The sequence below is a fragment of the Mus musculus genome, chromosome 16 (assembly GCF_000001635.26).
Source record: "Mus musculus strain C57BL/6J chromosome 16, GRCm38.p6 C57BL/6J".
Taxonomy (NCBI): Eukaryota; Metazoa; Chordata; class Mammalia; order Rodentia; family Muridae; genus Mus; species Mus musculus.
This window is the reverse complement of record NC_000082.6, coordinates 90,196,449-90,204,213: the sequence shown is the minus strand read 5'-3', so window position 1 is coordinate 90,204,213 and position 7,765 is coordinate 90,196,449. Positions and strand designations below refer to the sequence as shown.

At 47.1% G+C, this 7,765-nt stretch overlaps 1 long non-coding RNA gene across 3 annotated transcripts; it reads left to right on the top strand.

Moving 5' to 3' along the window:
* Window positions 1-411: 411 nt before the first annotated feature.
* Window positions 412-6,901, top strand: Gm35714. Of its 3 annotated transcripts, none has more exons than XR_003951897.1 (3): window positions 412-1,717; window positions 6,166-6,324; window positions 6,417-6,901. It is a non-coding gene; the product is annotated as a predicted gene, 35714 (long non-coding RNA). The 3 variants fall into 3 exon arrangements; XR_003951898.1 differs by having other exon boundaries at window positions 412-1,721; XR_001782002.2 differs by lacking the exon at window positions 412-1,717 and adding an exon at window positions 3,723-3,942.
* The last annotated feature ends 864 nt before the right edge of the window (window positions 6,902-7,765 follow it).

Genomic DNA, 7,765 nt, shown 5'->3' with positions numbered 1-7,765 from the left:
TGACAGGCTCGTAAAAATAATCACCACCTAGAAATGGTAGTGACCAGGCCTGATTCAGGTTTCCCCTCTCTGAAAGCCTGTGTTCTTTGAAGTCCATGATGAGGTCCAATTCAGTCTAAAATAAACTCTAATCACTGGTCTTGGTTGGTTGGTTGGTTACTTGGTTGGTTAGTTGGTTCGTTTTTCAAGAAAGGGTTTCTCTGTGTAGCCCTGGCGATCCTAGAACTTCCTCTGTAGACCAGGTCGCCCTCAAACTTTCAGAGATCCACTTGCCTCTGCCTCTGCCTCCCTAATTGCTGGGATTAAAGGCGTGCACCACCACTGGCCTGCAGTTACTCTTATTTTGCATAGTGAGTCTGAGTAAATCATAAGACTCCTCCCCCCCCCCCCCCCATCTTGATTCAGCAAGAAGCCATGCTGCTGCCGCTATGAGGTCTGTGTTCTCATACTAACCAAGATAATGTTTCTTTCCATGCCACCTGGCTGGCATTCTCTTTCCCTCTCCAGTTTCTTCCATGGTTAATCTTTGCCGGATTATATAGCATAGGGTTCCCCCCCACCTTAAATTACTCCAATCGTGAGTGTGATCTTTTTAAACTCTTGACAATTACCATGATCCTGACTTTTCATGGACCAGAGTGATTGGCAGCTTTGCCTTTTTGGGGAATTTCCTGTTTTTATTTTTATCTTTATTTTTATTCTTATTTTGGAGTACAGACTCCGAATATGAGAGCGAGCTACAGTTCAGCTGTAGTGTAGGAGACAAGTCTGACCAGTCTGGCAAGGTGAGAAAGTGGTTCTTAGTGAGCTGGTTGGGGAATGAGCCTAGAGTACCTTCTTGTTTATTTCTGAAAGTGAGAACCTTCTAGAAATGTTCTTTTAAAGAGTGGAACATATTTTAAGTGTGCCAGGAGTCTTAACTCTAACAACTCTTTGAGGGGAAACTTTTTTTGTGTTATAATTCTCTGTGTGCATGTTTTAGAATGAAAATGAAAATCCCGAGGTTAACCAGGAGCTCAAGAGATTAACCAGGAGCCTACTTCTCCACTGCTGATGAGTTTCCATTTCAGGTTTTTTTGTTGTTGTTGTTGGGTTTTTTGTTTTTTTGTGTTTTGTTTTTTTAGTTTTTTGGTTTTTTGGTTTTTTGGTTTTGTTTTGTTTCATTCTCTCTCTCTCTCTCTCAGATGATAAATAACTTGATGTTTGAGTTTCCTAGTTGTGTCCTGAGAAATGAGCATGCATTGCGCAGGCGAGATGGCTCAGTAGCTACAGGCACTTGCCACTAAGCCTAAAGACCTGAGTTTATCCTGGAGCCCTGCGGGAGAAGTGAACTGACGCCCACAAGCTTTTCTCTCCACCCAAGCATCAAGTGCTCTCTCTCTCTCTCTCTCTCTCTCTCACGCACACACACACACACAAAGAGAGAAAGAGATCTGTGTGTATATTCTTCTGCACTGTGCATATTTTCTTTCAATAAAATGCAAACTGCTAAAAGTACATACAGTGCTGGCTAGGTTCCTTCTAACTGTCCTTGGGAATGTCGGTGTGTGTTTCCCATCCTCCCCCTCTTAAGCCCCGCCTGAGAGCTGGGGAGAATGTGGGCTTCAGTTTTCATTTCCTCGTCTTTGATTATTCACTTGCTGGTGAGCCATTGCAGGGCATCAGCTATGTGAGGCGGGCGTTTCCGACGGAGCTCATGCTAACGTGTTTGCTGATGGTGGGTAAGGTGTTTTCTATTCCTAGTTGGGTTGCTGTCTGTTCTGTTTAACCCGTGTCAGCTATTTCAGGTGCTTACCTCGTGTGTCACTCACTACGCCTCGTTGTCCTCTCACGTGGATGGAATCTGACCCTCACATAAGCTTGCAGAGACAGATTATGTGAAATGCCATCCGTATAGAGAAGGGGTGTTAGGTCCACAGCATGGAAAACTCTGACGCAGCTGAGCTTCGAGTCTGGGAAGCGCTCGATGCTTGTGTCTGCGACTAGCATAGCACTAGAGTCACACAGGGAAGTGTGAACAGTGACGCTGGACATAAGGTGTGCTGGAAGTATGTCAGAAACGGACGTTATTTAAATCTCGAGGAGACAAAAAATCTCTTACCCTGATTCGTTCTGTTTATTGTTGGTTGGTTGATTGGCTGGCGGGTACCATGCAGAAAGAGCTGTGGTGGGCAAGCAAGCTCCCTGGAAACAGCCCACTGCCTTACTCTGCTGCAGAGTTCGGGTGAGGCAAGGCCAGACTTCATCCAAAGACTTCATCCCAGGATTGCTTCTTGCTGCTGATGTTTGCATTGCCATACTCCTCATTTGTTTGGCTTGGTGTGAGTGGACACCAGGAGACCCTCACTGCCTATAACCTGGTGCGATTACTTCCTTGGAACTCACTGTGTAATGAGGCTGGCTTCAAACTCACAGAAATCTGCCTGTCTCTGTCTGTCTCCTTGTCCTGCTTCTAAATAAGAAGACTTCTTTTAAATTGGCAAGCTGATAACACATCCAGTAGACTGCCTGGTCATCCTGCCTTTCTCTTCTCAACACAAACTTCACGTTTAGTTAAGGATTCTGAGGGAAGTTGAGAGAGAGAGAGAGAGAGAGAGAGAGAGAGAGAGAACCCTCAGGACATAAATACAAAAGTAAAGAGAAGAAAACCCATACAGAAGAACTATGAAAATAAGAGAAAACCGTTAATAAAAGTGCAAACAGCAAAGCCTTCCCTATTTGTGATTATTTTAAATGTAAAGGTTTAAATTCATCTATCAGAAGGCATATAATCACTGAATGGATTTAAAAATAAAAGGTGAAATTATATGTTTTCTATAAGAATTGCTGTGGATTTAAGGCCACAAGGAAGCTAAAGGGACAGGAGAAGATACCCCCCCGAGAGAGCAAGGGTGGCTGGCTATCCTTATATCAACAAAATAGAGCTGGGGTCAGACTCACAAGGGGCAGAGGTGTGACTTAATGATAAAGATGTCAGTATCCTGGAAAGACGCAACACTTGAAAATCTATGTGCTCCCCGCCGCAGAACACCAGAATGGCAAAGGAGGGCAGAACAGTTGTAACTAATACGGCGATTGGATTAATAGGATTGGTTATCAGAGCCAGATCATGTCATTGCTAGATGCTCCCAAATATTTAAAAAAAAAATCTACTGCTAATCTTTCGTAATCTCTTCCAGAAGAAACATGAAGAAAAAAACCTTTCAGATTCATTTCATGGGACCAATATTACCCAGAACCAAAGACAGACAAAGATATTTGAAGAAAAAAAAAAAACAAACTATAGACCAGTATCCATAAAGAATATGCTGTCAACTTAAAAAAAAAAAGTTCTTTACAAACAGTCCCAACTCAGCTACAACTAACTGCACATAAAGGGTCACACACCATAATTATTAGGGGCCTCAGCATATGGAAATTATAATAAAGGACAAAAATAACACAATCATAGCAATACATTCAGGAAAAGCATTTGACAAAACCACTTTCCAAACGAAAGAAACTTTCAAGAGGTTATGAACAGTAGGGAAGTCCCCAGTCCGTACAGCCAGCTCAGTGGTGAACATCAGAAGACTTTAAACCAGATGAGGAATCGGGTAGGGACCATCTGGAACTGTCCCTGTTCTAGCCAGCCGACACTGTACTGGAAGCTGTTTATTTCTTTATTTAAGACAAGGTCACACTATATTGCCCAGGCTGGCCTTGAACTTGGATATTCCTGCCTCACCTGAGTGCTAGGGTTACAGACCTGGGCCACCATGGAAACTAGAATGTTGAATTGCTGTCCACACTTCCCTGTTCACGGCAGGGCGCTCACAACAACCGAGACATTAGCCTCTCAGAAGACAAGGAGACGAAGGCCGTGGGATGGGTACATACAGTGGAGTGCCACTCAACCTTCTAAAAGAATTCAGGACCACCAAGGTGGCTCAGAGGGTAAAGGTACGTGCTTCAGGGCCTGACAAGCTGAGTCCACCCCTAGACCCCACAAGGTAGCAAGCACACGCACAGGTATGTTCTTAAAAAGTCAAAACTCTACAATATAAAACAACATAGATGAACCTTGTGAGCGCTGTGCCAAGTGAACCAGGTCTGTCACAGGAGCCCTGTGATTCCATTTCCAAGTCTACCTGAAGAAGGCAGATTTACTGAATCGGAGGTGCAAGGAGCTTTTTCCTCGTCTAGGAATGGTATCTAGAGGCACAAGATGTAGTCCAGCGTTCTCAGAACAATGGGTTTTCCTACAACACAACCCCCCAACAAAGCAAAGCTGTTCAAACCCTGCTTAGAACATGTGTAGAATTGGTGTCCTTAAGCTGTCTGTGGTGGTGCTTGCGTGCAATCCCAGCACCCTGGAGACAGAGGCACAAGCCTGGGGTGTATAATAAAATCTGTTCCCCAAGAAACAAGGGAGAGCCGTGCTTACCTCCCTACCAGGTTAACTCTGAACGTGTATCACTCTTTTAAGTTATTAGTGGCTTGTGTTTAGGTTCAATGTGTTTAAATACTGCTTTGGCCCCTAATTTAGAGATGTCATCAATGCTTCTCACACATACATATATCATACATACACACACACACACACACACACACACACACACACACACAAAGTCACCCAAAGCTCTGACAGTGACCTTGGCTGTCACTCAGAGTGTGCTGGCTGGCAGAGAGGGGACTCACCTCCAGCAAGCACCAGTGGTGGTCGCGCTGGGCTAGGGCACACTATGAGTAGGGGGAATGAACTGAGAGGCACGTGGTTTCCCTCTGCATGACCACGGCAGTGAATCTCAGCTCTCCAGCGGAGTTAGCTTCCCTGAGTGGTTATGTAACCTGTTACACAACAGTCGCTACAATGTACAACTGCCTCTTGCCGCAAGAGATGGTTAGAAGACTGCGCCCCAGGTCCTGCAAGTTTCCATCCTCCATTCTGAAACCTGAGGCCACCACGGCTTTGTTCTGTACAGAGGAGAACTTGTAGTTTATGCAGCAGTCCCCTTGTGTCAGGAGTCTTTGCGCCTGGCTCTGCACACATCATTGCATTTGACCCTCAGTCTCCCCTGAAAGGCTGTGCGTGCGTGTATGCGTGTGTGCGTGTGCAGACACGAGCGTGTACAGAGGCATATGTATCAAGGAGCACATGTGGAGGGCAGAAGAAAGCTTTCAGGAGTCACTTCCCCATTTCACAATTGATTTCAGGGATCAGACTGAGGAATTAGTCTCAAGTGGCAAATGCTTTTCTCTGTGTCTACCCAGTGGTGGAGGAGAAAGATTCCCATCACCACTTCCAGGGCTGGGGAGACTGAGGCTCCAACTCACGAAGTGTGTGCCTAAGGTCGGACACCTAGAACTCAGGCTCTGTCTGCTGAGGAGACTCGTGGAGCCTTTTTCAGGAGACTGAAAATGCTATTTTTAGGTCGTGATAACACTGTAGCTTCTTCCTCTTCCTCATATCTTCCCTCTTCTTTTTTTTTTTTTTTTCCTTTGGGTTTTTTTTTGGGGGGGTGAGAGATAATTTTGTAATTATATTTATGTACAGAGAACTTAGTGTGCGTTTAACCCAGTTTAGTGGCGAATTCTTTAGCCTTTGCCTTTTCCACTTGGCAATGCGAGCCACAGACTTAGAACCCAGGATGTTGCCTCCCCAGTGGCAGCAGATCTCATCCTATCTGTCATTGTAATTGGTCTTAATAGCTTCCACCATCTTAGCCAGAGCACCCTTGTCTTCCGAGTTAACCTGTGTGAAGGCAACAGTGGTGCGTGTCTTCCTGTGGACCAGATGCCCCAGCCTGGCCTTTCCCTTGATGATGCAGTAGGGCATCTGTCCAGGGCCTGGGGGAACTGGTTAATGGCAGGAGGTACTTTGAGTCGCTTATAGAGGATGGCTCTTTGCCGCTGCAGCCTGATGTAGCGGGGCCATTTGGTGAAGCGTGTTGGATCTCTTTTGGGCTGGATATCCTGTCTAAGTTCTTGGGCCTTTTCTCAAACAAAGGATTGACCACCTCTTCTGTTTCCTCACGATGGGGGGTGGGGATCACCTTCTTCCCCTTGGCCTTCTTCCCCTTGGGCATCTTGCTTGGCTGGAGGAGAGGGAGTTTGTTTGTTTGTTTGAATTGTTGTCTCATGTAGCCCAGGCTGGCCTCAAACTGTTGATCCTCCTACCTCCAGCTCCAAGGGCTAGAACTGCTGGTGTGTGCCGTCACGCTGGGCCTTTTCCTCTTGTGTATCGCATGGCAAACCACAGAGCTTGGTTACAGACACACAGATCATGACTAACGCAGCTCCAGTCACCTACCCCACACCCTAAGTCGAATGCTGCTCTGCCCTGTAAGTATCCTCCGCTCCACCCTCCACCGTACAGTCTGGGGCCTGGTTGAGGGCTGAGTCTCCCTTCTCAATCTTCTCCGTTCTCCCAACAGCACCACCCTCTGGTGACCAGGCTGCTAACACAGGCGTCTTTGGGAGGCGGTCCAGAGCCCAGCGATTTTCCCTGGAAGATTAGAGGCGAACTGAAATCTTAAAGGGGCAGAGGGTAGGCTCAGAACTAGGGAGAAGAGAAACGTGCCAGGTCCTCCTTGAGGTCAGTCCAGGTTGGGGCAAAAGCGCACCACTGCCAGTTCCTCCAACCCTCCACACGGCCCCAGCGTTTCCTCCGATCTCCGCCCCGCCCACCTCCGCCCCGCCCCCGCTCCTGCTCCTCCAGATGATAAGCCTTGGCTTCCTTCCTGTTGAACTTTGCCCTAGTGGTGGTGCGGTCCTTTCCCACTACCAATATAGCAAAGATAAGAAAGTGAGTACAGGGGTGAGCCCACACCGACTGCACAGGCTGCAAGCCGAGTGAGGTTCCCTCACTCTGAATGCAGCTTGACACCACAGTTGGGTTGGCTTTTCAGACTCCCCCCAACCCCCCCCCCCCCAACCCCGAACTTGCCCTAGGTGTCCTCTGTGCAATCAGTCAGGAACAGGACTGGAACCAGCAATCAATGGGCTCCAACCAGCACTTTGCTTCTACATGGACAGCACAGAGAAAAACTCCAGACGTGACTTCTCTGTCCTTGGAACTTACTGCATTTCTGTCTTCATAAAGTTCACCTATGTGTCCCCTGTGCCTTGTCTTCCCCTTCTGGGATGTTCACATTCTATTTCCCAGTCATGTTTTGTAGTCAAATTGGATTTCCCTTTCTGTGGGCACAGAAACTCACATAAATCCAATGTGATGGCCCGCAGGGCACACACTTACAACAGTGGGTTGCAGAGAGAGTAGATTGTGCAATAAAGAATTCTAAACCTTTGTCCTCAGCTCCTGGGAAACCATATCTCGACTCTTGGGATGACCTGTCTGATAAGAGTGCTGTTAGCTGTACGCCCTTGCGTAATGCCCTATAGTCTAATTTATGGTGAGAGATTTGGACAAGAAATATCAGCCTGACCCCGGAAGTGATTAAAAACTGAGGAGACCAACCGATGGGTCAGCTGCCATGTCCATAAGACTCAACTGTGGCACACTTCTGCCCTGTGCCCTGTCACACTCACTCACACTGTAGCACACTCCTGCCCTGTCACACTCACTCACACTGTGGCATACTCCTGCCCTGAGACTGTCACACTCACAGTCACACTGTGGCACACTCCTGCCCTGTACTCTGTCACACTCACAGTCACACTGTGGCACACTCCTGTCCTGAGACTGTCACACTCACAGTCACACTGTGGCACACTCCTGTCCTGAGACTGTCACACTCACAGTCATACTGTGGTACACTTCTAC